The following is an 18,164-nucleotide window of genomic DNA, read 5'->3' as shown; positions in this document are numbered from 1 at the left end:
CCTGCAGAAAAATCCAGGGATTCAAGTAGACTGCTGTTTGTTTCAAAGATCACCTGGGGGTGAAGCTGTTATAAAGCTATCGCCCAGGACACTGCACCACCCGGGCAATGGGCTCTGAAGAAGATGCACACAGGACTGGAATGGTTCACTCTGTTTCTCTGTCCACATCTCCTGCCAGACCTGCTGACTTCCTCCAGCACTTTCTGATTTGATTTGGATGAGAGCATAAGAGGTACAGTTAGTAAGATTGCAGATGACACCAAAATTGGAGGTGTAGTGGACAGCGAAGAAGGTTACCTCAGATTACAACAGGATCTGGAACAGATGGGCCAATGGGCTGAGAAATGGCAGATGGAGTTTAATTCGGATAAATGCTAGGTTCTGGATTTTGGGAAAGCAAATCTTAGCAGGACTTCTACACTTAATGGTAAGGTCCAAGGGAGTGTTGATGAACTAAGAGACCTTGGAGTGCAGGTTCATAGCTCCTTGAAAGTGGAGTCGCAGGTAGATATGATAGTGAAGAAGGCATTTGGTATGCTTTCCTTTATTGGTCAGAGTATTGAGCACAGGAGTTGGGAGGTCATGTTGTGGCTGTACATGACATTAGTTAGGCCACTGTTGGAATATTGTGTGCAATTCTGGTTTCCTTCCTATTGAAAAGATGTTGTGAAACTTGAAAGGGTTCAGAAAAGATTTACAAGGATGTTGCCAGGATTGGAGGATTTGAGCTATTGGGAGAAGCTGAACAGGCTGGGGCTGTTTTCCCTGGAGTGACGGAGGTTGAGGGGTGACCTTACAGAGGTTTACAAAATCATTAGGGGTATGGAAAGGATAAAGAGACAAAGTTTTTTCCCTGGGGTGGAGGAGTCCAGAACCAGAGGGCATAGGTTTAGGGTGAGGGGGAAAGATATGAAAAAGACCTAAGGGGCAATTTTTTCACGCACAGAGTGGTACATGTATGGAATGAGCTGCCGGGGAAGTGGTGGAGACTGGTACAATTGCAACATTTAAAAGACATTTGGATGGGTATATGAATAGGAAGGGTTTGGAGAGATATGGGCCGGGCGCTGGCGGGTGGGACTGGATTGGGTTGGGATATCTGGTCGGTATGGACGGGTTGGACCGAAGGCTCTGTCTCCAGGCTGTACATCTCTATGATTCTAGTCTCAGGTTTTCAGTAACTGCATGAGTCACCCTCAGGCCCCGCCCCGTGACGTCACGTATCCCTCTGCGCATGCGTCCACATTCCCGGACAAGATGGCGGCTGTTTTCCTCGGAAATGCAAAACATTTACCCACAAGTTATTTTTCAAGGTGCTCGCTTCTCTCTGGAAGGGTTTATTCTCGGTCTGAATCCCTCTGTCCAGCTCCTGCAGCCTTACCGTCTGGAAAAGCGCGTCTCTTCCCATTTCCCACGGAGACAAACCCGGCACTGCGGCTGCACCGCCCTCGCCTGTAGTGAGTATAGAGGGTATTCACCACCGCGGGGAATGCTGGGTAGGTACTCCGCCATTGAGGAGATTAACACAGAAGGTTAATTCTGTTCATTAATAATTTTCTCTTGCCTGTATTCTATTCTTCTGCTATCCAAATAATCTTTGGAAGAACAAAATTAGCGTTTAAAAAAATATCTTAAAATTGGATGCATCTAACAAATCTCTCAAATCATCTCTACAACATAACCTTGTCATTAAAATACTAGATCTTTCAAATCATTTGGTTAATTCCCGTCCTGAACAGATGGTGTTAGATTTTGGAAACTCCTTTAACGGGTGGATGTTTAACACTCAAGCCAAGAGATACATTTGTTTATTCTGAATGTCTCTCAACATGTTTCTTTTGTCATCTCATTTTACAGAGTAGTGGAATTAATGAAAACTGAAGCATTTCTCTGATGCCAGTTCTGTGCTAACTTCTCAGCTACAAGCTCCAGACAGAGAGATTACATTGAAGTAGAGTGACATTGATTCAGAGGTGAATATTTTTGAGCATTCATCTATAATTCAGTTTTGCTGTGGTTCATTGGTTAGGCCCTGGTATGATCCTTTTACTGTGGATCTGAATCCCTGCACATGCATTATTCTGTTCCATCCCTGTCCTCCATGACAATCTCTTTGCCATTGTCCAACCTGCGCTACCTTTAATAATGAGTATTTTAAATTTCTGTGACAGTTTACTGTTATTTCTTCCAGTCATATTCAAATGAGGATTTCATCATTGCAGGTGCCTGAGGTATATGCTGTCAATTTATTCCACTCATATGTGTGGCTTCCCTCACAAACATCACTCAGACTCACTTTACGCTCCCTCTGACACACACTATTCCTTTCCCTGCCCGTAACACCCAGCCTCCTCCACAGGCTTTCAAATTCTTATGTCTGTACAGCCCTCCCTATGTATTTTACCTTGGGTGAACATCAAAGCCGTCCCGATCTGTTTAAACTCCTCCAGCCACTCCATCTCTCCCTATCACTGTCACTTCCTCCGCACACTCCAACCCTCCCTATCACTGTCACTTCCTCCACACACTCCAACCCTCCCTATCACTGTCACCTCCTCCAAACAGACCATGCCTTCCTATCACTGTCACCTCCTCCGCACACTCCAACCCTTCCTATCACTGTCACCTCCTCCGCACACTCCAACCCTCCCTATCACTGTCACCTCCTCCGCACACTCCAACCCTCCCTATCACTGTCACCTCCTCCAAACACTCCAACCCTCCTATCACTGTCACCTCCTCCGCACACTCCAACGCTCCCTATCAATGTCACCTCCTCCAAACAGACCATCCCTCCCTATCACTGTCACCTTCTCCAAACAGACCATCCCTCCCGATCACTGTCACCTCCTCCAGACAGTCCAAACCTCCCTATCACTGTCACCTCCTCCAAACAGACCAGCCCTCCCTATCACTGTCACCTCCTCCAAACAGACCAACCCTCCCTATCACTGTCACCTCCTCCAGACACTCCAACCCTCCCTATCGCTGTCACCTTCTCCAGTCACTCTAAACCTTCCCTCCCAAAACTGCCTCTCACTGAACTTTGTTCAGTGATTCCAAACCGCCCCCTCCCACCCTAATCGCTCCTCCCCGTCTCCTTCCCCCCCCGTCTCCTTCCCCCGTCTCCTTCCCCCCCGTCTCCTTCCCCACCCGTCTCCTTCCCCCCCCGTCTCCTTCCCCCCCTCGTCTCCTTCCCCCCGTCGTCTCCTTCCCCCCCTCGTCTCCTTCCCCCCCTCATCTCCTTCCCCCCCTCGTCTCCTTCCCCCCCTCGTCTCCTTCCCCCCCCGTCTCCTTCCCCCCCTCGTCTCCTTCCCCCCTCGTCTCCTTCCCCCCCTCGTCTCCTTCCCCCCCACGTCTCCTTCCCCCCCTCTTCTCCTTCCCCCCTCGTCTCCTTCCCCCCCTCGTCTCCTTCCCCCCCTCGTCTCCTTCCCCCCCTCGTCTCCTTCCCCCCCTCGTCTCCTTCCCCCCCTCGTCTCCTTCCCCCCCTCGTCTCCTTCCCCCCCTCGTCTCCTTCCCCCCCTCGTCTCCTTCCCCCCCCTCGTCTCCTTCTCCCCCTCGTCTCCTTCTCCCCCTCGTCTCCTTCTCCCCCTCGTCTCCTTCTCCCCCTCGTCTCCTTCCCCCCCTCGTCTCCTTCCCCCCTCGTCTCCTTCCCCCCTCGTCTCCTTCCCCCTCGTCTCCTTCCCCCCTCGTCTATTCCCCCCCGTCTCCTTCCCCCCCCCCCGTCTCCTCCCTCCGTCTTCTTCTCCCCGTCTCCTTCTCCCCGTCTCCTTCTCCCCCGTCTCCTTCTCCCCCGTCTCCTTCTCCCCCGTCTCCTTCTCCCCCGTCTCCTTCTCCCCCGTCTCCTTCTCCCCCGTCTCCTTCTCCCCCGTCTCCTTCTCCCCCGTCTCCTTCTCCCCCGTCTCCTTCTCCCCCGTCTCCTTCTCCCCCGTCTCCTTCTCCCACGTCTCCTCCTCCCCCGTCTCCTTCTCCCCCGTCTCCTTCTCCTCCGTCTCCTTCCCTCCCCCCCGTCTCCTTCTCCCCCGTCTCATTCTCCCCCGTCTCCTTCTCCCCCGTCTCCTTCTCCCCCGTCTCCTTCTCCCCCGTCTCCTTCTCCCCCGTCTCCTTCTCCCCCGTCTCCTTCTCCCCCGTCTCTTCTCCCCCGTCTCCTTCTCCCCCGTCTCCTTCCCCCCCCCCATCTCCTTCCCCCCCCGTCTCCTTCCCCCCCCGGTCTCCTTCACCCCCCGTCTCCTTCCCCCGTCTCCTTCCCCCCCCGTCTCCTTCCCCCCCTGTCTCCCTCCCCCCCCGTCTCCTTCCCCCCCGTCTCCTTCCCCCCCGTCTCCTTCCCCCCGTCTCCTTTCCCCCCCGTCTCCTTTCCCCCCCGTCTCCTTTCCCCCTCCGTCTCCTTTCCCCCCCGTCTCCTTTCCCCCCTGTCTCCTTTCCCCCCCGTCTCCTTTCCCCCCCGTCTCCATTCCCCCCCGTCTCCTTTCCCCCCCGTCTCCTTTCCCCCCCGTCTCCTTTCCCCCCCTGTCTCCTTTCCCCCCCCGTCTCCTTTCCCCCCCCGTCTCCTTTCCCCCCCCGTCTCCTTCCCCCCCGTCTCCTTCCCCCCCCGTCTCCTTCCCCCCCGTCTCCTTCCCCCCCCGTCTCCTTCCCCCCCCGTCTCCTTCCCCCCCCGTCTCCTTCCCCCCCGTCTCCTTTCCCCCCCCGTCTCCTTCCCCCCATCTCCACCCCCCCCGTCTTCTACCTTCACCCCCGTCTCCTTCCCCCCCCCGTCTCCTGCCTCCGTCTCCTTCTCCCCCGTCTCCTTCCCCCCGGCTCCTTCCCCCCGTCTCCTTTCCCCCCGTCTCCTTCCCCCCCGTCTCCTTCCCCCCCCCGTCTCCTTCCCCCCCCGTCTCCTTCCCCCCCTGTCTCCTTCCCCCCCCCGTCTCCTTCCCCCCCCGTCTCCTTCCCCCCCGTCTCCTTCCCCCCCGTCTCCTTCCCCCCCGTCTCCTTCCCCCCCGTCTCCTTCCCCCCCGGCTCCTTCCCCCCCGTCTCCTTCCCCCCCGTCTCCTTCCCCCCCGTCTCCTTTCCCCCCATCTCCTTCCCCCTTCTCCTTCCCCCCGTCTCCATCCTCCCCGTCTTCTACCTTCACCCCCGTCTCCTTCCCCCCCCGTCTCCTGCCTCCGTCTCCTTCTCCCCCGTCTCCTTCCCCCCCGTCTCCTTCCCCCTCGTCTCCTTCCCCCCCGTCTCCTTCCCTCCCCCCGTCTCCTTCCCCCCCCCCCGTCTCCTTCCCCCCGTCTCCTTCCCCCCCCGTCTCCTTCCCTCCCCCCGTCTCCTTCCCTCCACCCGTCTTCTTCCCCCCCCCGTCTCCTTCCCCCCCGTCTCCTTCCCCCCCGTCTCCCTTTCCCCCCATCTCCTTCCCCCTTCTCCTTCCCCCCGTCTCCATCCTCCCCCGTCTTCTACCTTCACCCCCGTGTCCTTCCCCCCCTGTCTCCTTCCCCCCCGTCTCCTTCCCCCCCGTCTCCTTCCCCCCCCGTCTCCTTCCCCCCCGTCTCCTTCCCCCCCGTCTCCTTCCCCCCCGTCTCCTTCTCCCCCCGTCTCCTGCCTCCGTCTCCTTCTCCCCCGTCTCCTTCCCCCCCCGTCTCCTTCTCCCCCGTCTCTTCTCCCCCGTCTCCTTCTCCTCCGTCTCCTTCTCCCCCGTCTCCTTCTCCCCCGTCTCCTTCTCCCCCGTCTCCTTCTCCTCCGTCTCCTTCTCCCCCGTCTCCTTCTCCCCCGTCTCCTTCTCCCCCGTCTCCTTCTCCCCGTCTCCTTCTCCTCCGTCTCCTTCTCCCCCGTCTCCTTCCCCCCGTCTCCTTCTCCTCCGTCTCCTTCTCCTCCGTCTCCTTCTCCTCCGTCTCCTTCTCCCCCGTCTCCTTCTCCCCCGTCTCCTTCCCCCCCCCCGTCTCCTTCCCCCCCCGTCTCCTTCCCCCCCCGTCTCCTTCCCCCCGTCTCCTTCCCCCCCCGTCTCCTTCCCCCCCGTCTCCTCCCCCCCCCGTCTCCTTCCCCCCCGTCTCCACCCCCCCCGTCTCCTGCCTCCGTCTCCATCTCCCCCGTCTCCTTCTCACACCGTCTCCTTCCCCCCCGTCTCCTTCCCCCCCGTCTCCTTCCCCCCCCCGTCTCCTTCCCCCCCGTCTCCTTCCCCCCCGTCTCCTTCCCCCCCGTCTCCTTCCCCCCCGTCTCCTTTCCCCCCCGTCTCCTTTCCCCCCCGTCTCCATTCCCCCCGTCTCCTTTCCCCCCCGTCTCCTTTCCCCCCCGTCTCCTTTCCCCCCCGTCTCCATTCCCCCCCATCTCCTTTCCCCCCCGTCTCCTTTCCCCCCCGTCTCCTTCCCCCCCCGTCTCCTGCCTCCGTCTCCTTCTCCCCCGTCTCCTTCTCACCCGTCTCCTTCCCCCCGTCTCCTTCCCCCCGTGTCCTTCCCCCCCGTGTCCTTCCCCCCCGTCTCCTTCCCCCCCCCGTCTCCTTCCCCCCCGTCTCCTTTCCCCCCCGTCTCCTTCCCCCCCGTCTCCTTCCCCCCCCGTCTCCTTCCCCCCCGTCTCCTTCCCCCCCGTCTCCTTCCCCCCCGTCTCCTTCTCACCCGTCTCCTTCCCCCCGTCTCCTTCCCCCCCGTGTCCTTCCCCCCCGTGTCCTTCCCCCCCGTCTCCTTCCCCCCCGTCTCCTTCCCCCCGTCTCCTTCCCCCCCGTCTCCTTCCCCCCCCGTCTCCCTCCCCCCCGTCTCCTTCCCCCCGTCTCCTTCCCCCCCGTCTCCTTCTCCCCCCGTCTCCTGCCTCCGTCTCCTTCTCCCCCGTCTCGTTCCCCCCCGTCTCCTTCTCCCCCGTCTCCTTCTCCCCCGTCTCCTTCTCCTCCGTCTCCTTCTCCCCCGTCTCCTTCTCCCCCGTCTCCTTCTCCCCCGTCTCCTTCTCCTCCGTCTCCTTCTCGCCCGTCTCCTTCCCCCCCGTCTCCTTCTCCTCCGTCTCCTTCTCCCCCGTCTCCTTCTCCTCCGTCTCCTTCTCCCCCGTCTCCTTCCCCCCCCCCTGTCTCCTTCCCCCCCCCGTCTCCTTCCCCCCCCGTCTCCTTCCCCCCGTCTCCTTCCCCCCCCGTCTCCTTCCCCCCCCGTCTCCTTCCCCCCCGTCTCCTCCCCCCCCCCCCGTCTCCTTCCCCCCCGTCTCCACCCCCCGTCTCCTGCCTCCGTCTCCTTCTCCCCCGTCTCCTTCTCACCCGTCTCCTTCCCCCCCGTCTCCTTCCCCCCCGTCTCCTTCCCCCCCCCGTCTCCTTCCCCCCCGTCTCCTTCCCCCCCGTCTCCTTCCCCCCCGTCTCCTTCCCCCCGTCTCCTTTCCCCCCCGTCTCCTTTCCCCCCCGTCTCCATTCCCCCCGTCTCCTTTCCCCCCCGTCTCCTTTCCCCCCCGTCTCCTTTCCCCCCCGTCTCCATTCCCCCCCGTCTCCTTTCCCCCCCGTCTCCTTTCCCCCCCGTCTCCTTTCCCCCCGTCTCCTTTCCCCCCCGTCTCCTTTCCCCCCCGTCTCCTTTCCCCCCCGTCTCCTTTCCCCCCCCCGTCTCCTTTCCCCCCCGTCTCCTTTCCCCCCGTCTCCTTCCCCCCATCTCCTCCCCCCCCTTCTCCTTCTCCCCCGTCTCCTTCTCCCCCGTCTCCTTCCCCCCCGTCTCCTTCCCCCCCCGTCTCCTTCCCCCCCGTCTCCTTCCCCCCCGTCTCCTTCCCCCCCCCGTCTCATTCCCCCCCATCTCCTTTCCCCCCCGTCTCCTTTCCCCCCCGTCTCCATTCCCCCCCGTCTCCTTTCCCCCCCGTCTCCTTTCCCCCCCGTCTCCATTCCCCCCCGTCTCCATTCCCCCCCGTCTCCATTCCCCCCCGTCTCCTTTCCCCCCCGTCTCCTTTCCCCCCCGTCTCCTTTCCCCCCCGTCTCCTTTCCCCCCCGTCTCCTTTCCCCCCCGTCTCCTTTCCCCCCCCGTCTCCTTTCCCCACCGTCTCCTTTCCCCCCCCGTCTCCTTTCCCCCCCGTCTCCATTCCCCCCCATCTCCTTTCCCCCCCGTCTCCTTCCCCCCCGTCTCCTTCCCCCCCACCGTCTCCTTCCCCCCCGTCTCCCTTCCCCCCCGTCTCCTTCCCCCCCGTCTCCTTCCCCCCCGTCTCCTTCCCCCCCCCGTCTCCTCCCCCCCCCGTCTCCTTCCCCCCCCCGTCTCCTTCCCCCCCCGTCTCCTTCCCCCCCCGTCTCCTTCCCCCCCCATCTCCTCCCCCCCCCGTCTCCTTCCCCCCCCGTCTCCTTCCCCCCCCCGTCTCCTTCCCCCCCCGTCTCCTTCCCCCCCGTCTCTCTCCTTCCCCCCCCGTCTCCTTCCCCCCCCGTCTCCTTCCCCCCCCATCTCCTCCCCCCCCCGTCTCCTTCCCCCCCGTCTCCTTCCCCCCCCGTCTCCTTCCCCCCCGTCTCCTTCCCCCCCCATCTCCTCCCCCCCCCCCGTCTCCTTCCCCCCCCGTCTCCTTCCCCCCCGTCTCCTTCCCCCCCGTCTCCATCCCCCCCGTCTCCTGCCTTTCCCCCCGTCTCCTTCCCCCCATCTCCTCCCCCCCCCCCGTCTCCTTCCCCCCCCGTCTCCTTCCCCCCCGTCTCCTTCCCCCCCGTCTCCATCCCCCCCGTCTCCTGCCTTTCCCCCCGTCTCCTTCCCCCCATCTCCTCCCCCCCCCGTCGCCTTCCCCCCCCGTCGCCTTCCCCCCCCGTCGCCTTCTCCCCCCCCGTCGCCTTCCCCCTCCGTCGCCTTCTCCCCCCCGTCGCCTTCTCCCCCCCCCGTCGCCTTCCCCCCCCGTCGCCTTCTCCCCCCCCCGTCGCCTTACCACCTCCGTCGCCTTCTCCCCCCCCGTCGCCTTCTCCCCCCCGTCGCCCTCTCCCCCCCCGTCGCCTTCCCCCTCCGTCGCCTTCTCCCCCCGTCGCCCTCTCCCCCCCATCGCCTTCCCCCTCCGTCGCCTTCTCCCCCCCCGTCGCCTTCCCCCCCCGTCGCCTTCTCCCCCCGTCGCCTTCTCCCCCCCGTCGCCTTCCCCCTCCGTCGCCTTCTCCCCCCCCGTCGCCTTCTCCCCCCGTCGCCTTCTCCCCCCCGTCGCCTTCCCCCCCCGTCGCCTTCTCCCCCCGTCGCCTTCTCCCCCGTCGCCTTCCCCCTCCGTCGCCTTCTCCCCCCCCATCGCCTTCTCCCCCCCGTCGCCCTCTCCCCCCCGTCGCCTTCTCCCCCCCGTCGCCCTCTCTCCCCCATCGCCTTCTCCCCCCCGTCGCCCTCTCCCCCCCGTCGCCTTCTCCCCCCCGTCGCCTTCCCCCCCCGTCGCCTTCTCCCCCCCGTCGCCCTCTCCCCCCCGTCGCCTTCTCCCCCCGTCGCCTTCTCCCCCCCGTCGCCTTCTCCCCCCGTCGCCTTCTCCCCCCCGTCGCCCTCTCCCCCCCGTCGCCCTCTCCCCCCCGTCGCCTTCTCCCCCCGTCGCCTTCCCCCCGTCGCCCTCTCCCCCCCATCGCCTTCTCCCCCCCGTCGCCCTCTCCCCCCCGTCGCCTTCCCCCCCCCGTCGCCTTCTCCCCCCCGTCGCCTTCTCCCCCCCGTCGCCTTCTCCCCCCCGTCGCCTTCTCCCCCCCCATCGCCTTCTCCCCCCCGTCGCCCTCTCCCCCCCGTCGCCTTCTCCCCCCGTCGCCTTCTCCCCCCCCATCGCCTTCTCCCCCCCGTCGCCCTCTCCCCCCCGTCGCCCTCTCCCCCCCCGTCGCCTTCTCCCCCCGTCGCCTTCCCCCCGTCGCCTTCTCCCCCCCGTCGCCTTCTCCCCCCCGTCGCCTTCCCCCCCGTCGCCTTCTCCCCCCCGTCGCCTTCTCCCCCCCCGTCGCCTTCTCCCCCCCGTCGCCTTCCCCCCCGTCGCCTTCTCCCCCCCCGTCGCCTTCTCCCCCCCCCGTCGCCTTCCCCCCCCCGTCGCCTTCTCCCCCCCGTCGCCTTCTCCCCCCGTCGCCTTCTCCCCCCCCCGTCGCCCTCTTCCCCACCCCCGTCGCCTTCTCCCCCCGTCGCCTTCTCCCCCCCGTCGCCTTCTCCCCCCAGTCGCCTTCTCCCCCCCGTCGCCTTCCCCCCCCCGTCGCCTTCTCCCCCCCGTCGCCTTCTCCCCCCGTCGCCTTCTCCCCCCGTCGCCTTCCCCCCCCCGTCGCCTTCTCCCCCCCGTCGCCTTCCCCCCCCGTCGCCTTCTCCCCCCGTCGCCTTCTCCCCCCGTCGCCTTCTCCCCCCGTCGCCTTCCCCCCCGTCGCCTTCTCCCCCCGTCGCCTTCTCCCCCCGTCGCCTTCTCCCCCCGTCGCCTTCTCCCCCCGTCGCCTTCCCCCCCGTCGCCTTCTCCCCCCGTCGCCTTCTCCCCCCGTCGCCTTCCCCCCCCCCGTCGCCTTCTCCCCCCCGTCGCCCTCTCCCCCCCGTCGCCTTCTCCCCCCGTCGCCTTCCCCCCTGTCGCCTTCTCCCCCCGTCGCCTTCTCCCCCCGTCGCCTTCTCCCCCCCGTCGCCTTCCCCCCCGTCGCCTTCCCCCCCGTCGCCTTCCCCCCCGTCGCCTTCCCCCCCCCGTCGCCTTCCCCCCCCCGTCGCCTTCCCCCCCCGTCGCCTTCTCCCCCCCGTCGCCTTCCCCCCGTCGCCTTCTCCCCCCCCGTCGCCTTCTCCCCCTCCGTCGCCTTCTCCCCCCGTCGCCTTCCCCCCCCGTCGCCTTCTCCCCCCCGTCGCCTTCTCCCCCCGTCGCCTTCCCCCCGTCGCCTTCTCCCCCCCGTCGCCTTCCCCCCGTCGCCTTCTCCCCCCCCGTCGCCTTCTCCCCCCCGTCGCCTTCCCCCCCGTCGCCTTCCCCCCCCCCGTCGCCTTCTCCCCCCCCGTCGCCTTCCCCCCCCGTCGCCTTCCCCCCCGTCGCCTTCCCCCCCCCGTCGCCTTCCCCCCCGTCGCCTTCCCCCCCCCCGTCGCCTTCTCCCCCCCGTCGCCTTCCCCCCGTCGCCTTCTCCCCCCCCGTCGCCTTCTCCCCCTCCGTCGCCTTCTCCCCCCGTCGCCTTCCCCCCCCGTCGCCTTCTCCCCCCCGTCGCCTTCTCCCCCCGTCGCCTTCTCCCCCCCCGTCGCCTTCTCCCCCCCGTCGCCTTCCCCCCTGTCGCCTTCCCCCCCCCCGTCGCCTTCTCCCCCCCCGTCTCCTTCCCCCCCACCGTCTCCTTCACCCCCGTCTCCTTCCCCCCCGTCTCCTTCCCCCCCGTCTCCTTCCCCCCCGTCTCCTTCCCCCCCCCCGTCTCCTCCCCCCCCCGTCTCCTTCCCCCCCCCGTCTCCTTCCCCCCCCGTCTCCTTCCCCCCCCGTCTCCTTCCCCCCCCATCTCCTCCCCCCCCCGTCTCCTTCCCCCCCCGTCTCCTTCCCCCCCCCGTCTCCTTCCCCCCCCGTCTCCTTCCCCCCCGTCTCCTTCCCCCCCCGTCTCCTTCCCCCCCCGTCTCCTTCCCCCCCCGTCTCCTTCCCCCCCCGTCTCCTTCCCCCCCCATCTCCTCCCCCCCCCCCCGTCTCCTTCCCCCCCCGTCTCCTTCCCCCCCGTCTCCTTCCCCCCCGTCTCCATCCCCCCCGTCTCCTGCCTTTCCCCCCGTCTCCTTCCCCCCATCTCCTCCCCCCCCCCGTCTCCTTCCCCCCCGTCGCCTTCCCCCCCCGTCGCCTTCCCCCCCCGTCGCCTTCTCCCCCCCCGTCGCCTTCCCCCTCCGTCGCCTTCTCCCCCCCGTCGCCTTCTCCCCCCCCCGTCGCCTTCCCCCCCCGTCGCCTTCTCCCCCACCCGTCGCCTTACCACCTCCGTCGCCTTCTCCCCCCGTCGCCTTCCCCCCCGTCGCCTTCCCCCTCCGTCGCCTTCTCCCCCCCCGTCGCCTTCCCCCCCCGTCGCCTTCTCCCCCCGTCGCCTTCTCCCCCCCGTCGCCTTCCCCCTCCGTCGCCTTCTCCCCCCCCGTCGCCTTCTCCCCCCGTCGCCTTCTCCCCCCCGTCGCCTTCCCCCCCCGTCGCCTTCTCCCCCCCGTCGCCTTCTCCCCCGTCGCCTTCCCCCTCCGTCGCCTTCTCCCCCCCCGTCGCCTTCCCCCCCCGTCGCCTTCTCCCCCCCGTCGCCTTCTCCCCCCGTCGCCTTCTCCCCCCCGTCGCCCTCTCCCCCCCGTCGCCTTCTCCCCCCCGTCGCCCTCTCTCCCCCATCGCCTTCTCCCCCCCGTCGCCCTCTCCCCCCCGTCGCCTTCTCCCCCCCGTCGCCTTCCCCCCCCGTCGCCTTCTCCCCCCCGTCGCCCTCTCCCCCCCGTCGCCTTCTCCCCCCGTCGCCTTCTCCCCCCCGTCGCCTTCTCCCCCCGTCGCCTTCTCCCCCCCGTCGCCCTCTCCCCCCCGTCGCCTTCTCCCCCCGTCGCCTTCCCCCCGTCGCCCTCTCCCCCCCGTCGCCTTCCCCCCCCGTCGCCCTCTCCCCCCCGTCGCCTTCTCCCCCCGTCGCCTTCCCCCCCCCGTCGCCTTCCCCCCCGTCGCCTTCCCCCCCCCGTCGCCTTCTCCCCCCCGTCGCCTTCCCCCCCCCGTCGCCTTCTCCCCCCCGTCGCCTTCCCCCCCCCGTCGCCTTCTCCCCCTCCGTCGCCTTCTCCCCCCGTCGCCTTCTCCCCCCCCGTCGCCTTCTCCCCCCCGTCGCCTTCCCCCCCGTCGCCTTCCCCCCCCCGTCGCCTTCCCCCCCCCGTCGCCTTCTCCCCCCCGTCGCCTTCTCCCCCCGTCGCCTTCTCCCCCCCCGTCGCCTTCTCCCCCCCGTCGCCTTCCCCCCCGTCGCCTTCCCCCCCCGTCGCCTTCTCCCCCCCCGTCGCCTTCTCCCCCCCGTCGCCTTCTCCCCCCCCGTCGCCTTCCCCCCCCCGTCGCCTTCTCCCCCCCCGTCGCCTTCTCCCCCCCCGTCGCCTTCTCCCCCCGTCGCCTTCTCCCCCCGTCGCCTTCCCCCCCCGTGGCCTTCTCCTCCCCGTGGCCTCCCCCCCCCCGTCGCCTTCTCCCCCCCCCCGTCGCCTTCTCCCCCCCCCGTCGCCTTTCCCCCCGTCGCCTCCCCCCCCGTCGTCTCCCCCCCCCGTCGCCTTCTCCCCCCACCGTCGCCTTCTCCCCCCCCCCGTCGCCTTCTCCCCCCCCCCCGTCGCCTTCCCCCCCCCCCCATTGCCTTCTCCCCCCGTCGCCTTCTCCCCCCGTCGCCTTCTCCCCCCGTCGCCTTCTCCCCCCGTCGCCTTCTCCCCCCGTCGCCTTCTCCCCCCGTCGCATTCTCCCCCCGTCGCATTCTCCCCCCGTCGCCTTCTCCCCCCGTCGCCTTCTCCCCCCCCGTCGCCTTTCCCCCCGTCGCCTTCTCCCCCCCCCGTCGTCTCCCCCCCCCGTCGCCTTCTCCCCCCCCGTCGCCTTCTCCCCCCCGTCTCCTCCCCCCCCGTCTCCTTCTCCCCCCCCGTCGCCTTCTCCCCCCCCGTCTCCTTCCCCCCATCTCCTCCCCCCCCCGTCTCCTTCCCCCCCCGTCTCCTCCCCCCCCGTCTCCTTCTCCCCCCCCGTCTCCTTCTCCCCCCCCGTCGCCTTCTCCCCCCCCGTCTCCTTCCCCCCCCGTCTCCTTCCCCCCCCGTCTCCTTCCCCCCCCGTCTCCTTCCCCCCCCGTCGCCTTCTCCCCCCGTCGCCTTCCCCCCGTCGCCTTCTCCCCCCCCCCCGTCGCCTTCCCCCCCGTCCCCTTCCCCCCCCCCCCGTCGCCTTCTCCCCCCCGTCGCCTTCTCCCCCCCCGTCGCCTTCCCCCCCCCGTCGCCTTCTCCCCCCCCGTCGCCTTCTCCCCCCCCGTCGCCTTCTCCCTCCGTCGCCTTCTCCCCCCGTCGCCTTCCCCCCCCGTGGCCTTCTCCTCCCCGTGGCCTCCCCCCCCCCGTCGCCTTCTCCCCCCCCCCGTCGCCTTCTCCCCCCCCCGTCGCCTTTCCCCCCGTCGCCTCCCCCCCCGTCGTCTCCCCCCCCCGTCGCCTTCTCCCCCCACCGTCGCCTTCTCCCCCCCCCCGTCGCCTTCTCCCCCCCCCCCGTCGCCTTCCCCCCCCCCCCATTGCCTTCTCCCCCCGTCGCCTTCTCCCCCCGTCGCCTTCTCCCCCCGTCGCCTTCTCCCCCCGTCGCCTTCTCCCCCCGTCGCCTTCTCCCCCCGTCGCCTTCTCCCCCCCCGTCGCCTTTCCCCCCGTCGCCTTCTCCCCCCCCGTCGTCTCCCCCCCCCGTCGCCTTCTCCCCCCCCCGTCGCCTTCTCCCCCCCGTCTCCTCCCCCCCCGTCTCCTTCTCCCCCCCCGTCGCCTTCTCCCCCCCCGTCTCCTTCCCCCCATCTCCTCCCCCCCCCGTCTCCTTCCCCCCCCGTCTCCTCCCCCCCCGTCTCCTTCTCCCCCCCCGTCTCCTTCTCCCCCCCCGTCGCCTTCTCCCCCCCCGTCTCCTTCCCCCCCCGTCTCCTTCCCCCCCCGTCTCCTTCCCCCCGTCGCCTTCCCCCCCCGTCGCCTTCTCCCCCCGTCGCCTTCCCCCCGTCGCCTTCTCCCCCCCCCCGTCGCCTTCCCCCCCGTCCCCTTCCCCCCCCCCCGTCGCCTTCTCCCCCCCGTCGCCTTCTCCCCCCGTCGCCTTCTCCCCCCCCCCCGTCGCCTTCTCCCCCCGTCGCCTTCTCCCCTCCCCCGTCGCCTTCTCCCCCCCGTCGCCTTCTCCCCCCGTCGCCTTCTCCCCCCCGTCGCCTTCTCCCCCCCCGTCGCCTTCTCCCCCCCGTCGCCCTTCTCCCCCCCGTCGCCCTCCCCCCCCCCCCGTCACCTTCTCCCCCCCGTCGCCTCCCCCCCCCGTCGCCTTCTCCCCCCCCGTCGCCTTCTCCCCCCCGTCGCCCTCCCCCCCCCGTCGCCTTCTCCCCCCCGTCGCCCTCCCCCCCCGTCGCCTTCTCCCCCCCGTCGCCTTCTCCCCCCCCGTCGCCTTCTCCCCCCCGTCGCCCTCCCCCCCCCATCGCCTTCTCCCCCCCGTCGCCCTCCCCCCCCCGTCGCCTTCTCCCCCCCCGTCGCCTTCTCCCCCCCCGTCGCCTTCTCCCCCCCCGTCGCCTTCTCCCCCCGTCGCCTTCTCCCCCCGTCGCCTTCCCCCCCCGTGGCCTTCTCCTCCCCGTGGCCTCCCCCCCCCCGTCGCCTTCTCCCCCCCCCGTCGCCTTCTCCCCCCCCCGTCGCCTTTCCCCCCGTCGCCTCCCCCCCCGTCGCCTTCTCCCCCCACCGTCGCCTTCTCCCCCCCCCGTCGCCTTCTCCCCCCCCCCCCGTCGCCTTCCCCCCCCCCCATTGCCTTCTCCCCCCGTCGCCTTCTCCCCCCGTCGCCTTCTCCCCCCGTCGCCTTCTCCCCCCGTCGCCTTCTCCCCCCGTCGCCTTCTCCCCCCGTCGCCTTCTCCCCCCCCGTCGCCTTTCCCCCCGTCGCCTTCTCCCCCCCCGTCGTCTCCCCCCCCCGTCGCCTTCTCCCCCCCCCGTCGCCTTCTCCCCCCCCCCATTGCCTTCTCCCCCCGTCTCCTTCCCCCCCCGTCTCCTTCCCCCCCCGTCTCCTTCCCCCCCCGTCTCCTTCCCCCCCCGTCTCCTTCCCCCCCCGTCTCCTTCCCCCCCCCGTCTCCTTCCCCCCCCCGTCTCCTTCCCCCCCCGTCTCCTTCCCCCCCCGTCTCTTTCCCCCCCGTCTCCTTCCCCCCCCCCGTCTCCTTCCCCCCCCCATCTCCTTCCCCCCCCGTCTCCTTCCCCCCCCCCGTCTCCTGCCTCCGTCTCCTTCCCCCCCGTCTCCTTCCCCCCCCCGTCTCCTTCCCCCCCCCGTCTCCTTCCCCCCCCCGTCTCCTTCCCCCCCCCGTCTCCTTCCCCCCCCGTCTCCTTCCCCCCCCCGTCTCCTGCCTCCGTCTCCTTCCCCCCCGTCTCCTTCCCCCCCGTCTCCTTCCCCCCCCGTCTCCTTCCCCCCCCTTCTCTTTCCCCCCCCGTCTCCTTCCCCCCCCGTCTCCTTCCCCCCCCCGTCTCCTTCCCCCCCGTCTCCTTCCCCCCCGTCTCCTTCCCCCCCGTCTCCTTCCACCCCGTCTCCTTCCCCCCCGTCTCCTTCTCCCCCCGTCTCCTTTCCCCCCCGTCTCCTTCCCCCCCCGTCTCCATCCCCCCCGTCTCCTGCCTTTCTCCCCGTCTCCTTCCCCCCATCTCCTCCCCCCCCCCCCCCCGTCTCCTTCCCCCCCGTCTCCTTCCCCCCCCGTCTCCTCCCCCCCCGTCTCCTTCTCCCCCCCCGTCGCCTTCTCCCCCCCCGTCTCCTTCCCCCCCCGTCGCCTTCCCCCCCCCGTCGCCTTCCCCCCCCGTCTCCTTCCCCCCCCCCGTCTCCTTCCCCCCCCCGTCTCCTTTCCCCCCGTCTCCTTCCCCCCCCGTCTCCTTCCCCCCCCCGTCTCCTTCCCCCCGTCTCCTTCCCCCCCCGTCGCCTTTCCCCCCGTCTCCTTCCCCCCCGTCTCCTTTCCCCCCCGTCTCCTTTCCCCCCCGTCGCCTTTCCCCCCGTCTCCTTCCCCCCCGTCGCCCTCTCCCCCCCCCCGTCGCCTTCTCCCCCCCGTCGCCCTCTTCCCCCCCCCGTCGCCTTCTCCCCCCCCCCGTCGCCTTCTCCCCCCGTCGCCTTCTCCCCCCCCGTCGCCTTCTCCCCCCCGTCGCCTTCTCCCCCCCGTCGCCTTCTCCCCCCCGTCGCCTTCTCCCCCCCCCGTCGCCTTCTCCCCCCCCCGTCGCCTTCTCCCCCCGTCGCCTTCTCCCCCCCCCGTCGCCTTCTCCCCCCCCCGTCGCCTTCTCCCCCCCCCGTCGCCTTCTCCCCCCCGTCGCCTTCTCCCCCCGTCGCCTTCTCCCCCCCCGTCGCCTTCTCCCCCCCGTCGCCCTCCCCCCCGTCGCCTTCTCCCCCCCCCGTCGCCTTCTCCCCCCGTCGCCTTCTCCCCCCCGTCGCCCTCCCCCCCGTCGCCTTCTCCCCCCCCCCGTCGCCTTCTCCCCCCCCGTCGCCTTCTCCCCCCCCGTCGCCTTCTCCCCCCCGTCGCCTTCTCCCCCCCGTCGCCTTCTCCCCCCCGTCGCCCTCCCCCCCCCGTCGCCTTCTCCCCCCCGTCGCCTTCTCCCCCCCCCCCGTCGCCCTCCCCCCCCCGTCGCCTTCTCCCCCCCGTCGCCTTCTCCCCCCCGTCGCCTTCTCCCCCCCCCCCGTCGCCTTCTCCCCCCCCCGTCGCCTTCTCCCCCCCGTCGCCTTCTCCCCCCCGTCGCCTTCTCCCCCCCCCGTCGCCTTCTCCCCCCCCGTCGCCTTCTCCCCCCCCCCCGTCGCCTTCTCCCCCCCCCGTCGCCTTCTCCCCCCCGTCGCCTTCTCCCCCCCGTCGCCTTCTCCCCCCCCCGTCGCCTTCTCCCCCCCGTCGCCTTCTCCCCCCCGTCGCCTTCTCCCCCCCCCGTCGCCTTCTCCCCCCGTCGCCTTCTCCCCCCGTCGCCTTCTCCCCCCGTCGCCTTCTCCCCCCGTCGCCTTCTCCCCCCGTCGCCGTCCCCCCCGTCGCCCTTCTCCCCCCCGTCGCCTTCTCCCCCCCCCCGTCGCCTTCTCCCCCCGTCGCCTTCTCCCCCCGTCGCCGTCCCCCCCGTCGCCCTTCTCCCCCCCGTCGCCTTCTCCCCCCCCCGTCGCCTTCTCCCCCCCCCGTCGCCTTCTCCCCCCCGTCGCCTTCTCCCCCCCGTCGCCTTCTCCCCCCCGTCGCCTTCTCCCCCCCCCGTCGCCTTCTCCCCCCCCCGTCGCCTTCTCCCCCCCCCGTCGCCTTCTCCCCCCCCCGTCGCCTTCTCCCCCCCGTCGCCTTCTCCCCCCGTCGCCTTCTCCCCCCCCGTCGCCTTCTCCCCCCCGTCGCCCTCCCCCCCGTCGCCTTCTCCCCCCCCCGTCGCCTTCTCCCCCCGTCGCCTTCTCCCCCCCGTCGCCCTCCCCCCCGTCGCCTTCTCCCCCCCCCCCGTCGCCTTCTCCCCCCCGTCGCCCTCCCCCCCGTCGCCTTCTCCCCCCCCCCCGTCGCCTTCTCCCCCCCGTCGCCTTCTCCCCCCCGTCGCCCTCCCCCCCCCGTCGCCTTCTCCCCCCCGTCGCCTTCTCCCCCCCGTCGCCTTCTCCCCCCCCCCCGTCGCCCTCCCCCCCCCGTCGCCTTCTCCCCCCCGTCGCCTTCTCCCCCCCGTCGCCTTCTCCCCCCCCCCCGTCGCCTTCTCCCCCCCCCGTCGCCTTCTCCCCCCCGTCGCCTTCTCCCCCCC

The sequence above is a fragment of the Chiloscyllium plagiosum genome, unplaced genomic scaffold (genome assembly GCF_037043375.1).
Source record: "Chiloscyllium plagiosum isolate Xiang-an unplaced genomic scaffold, Cpla_swu_hap1 HiC_scaffold_43, whole genome shotgun sequence".
NCBI classification, from domain to species: domain Eukaryota; kingdom Metazoa; phylum Chordata; class Chondrichthyes; order Orectolobiformes; family Hemiscylliidae; genus Chiloscyllium; species Chiloscyllium plagiosum.
This window is presented reverse-complemented; position numbering follows the sequence as displayed.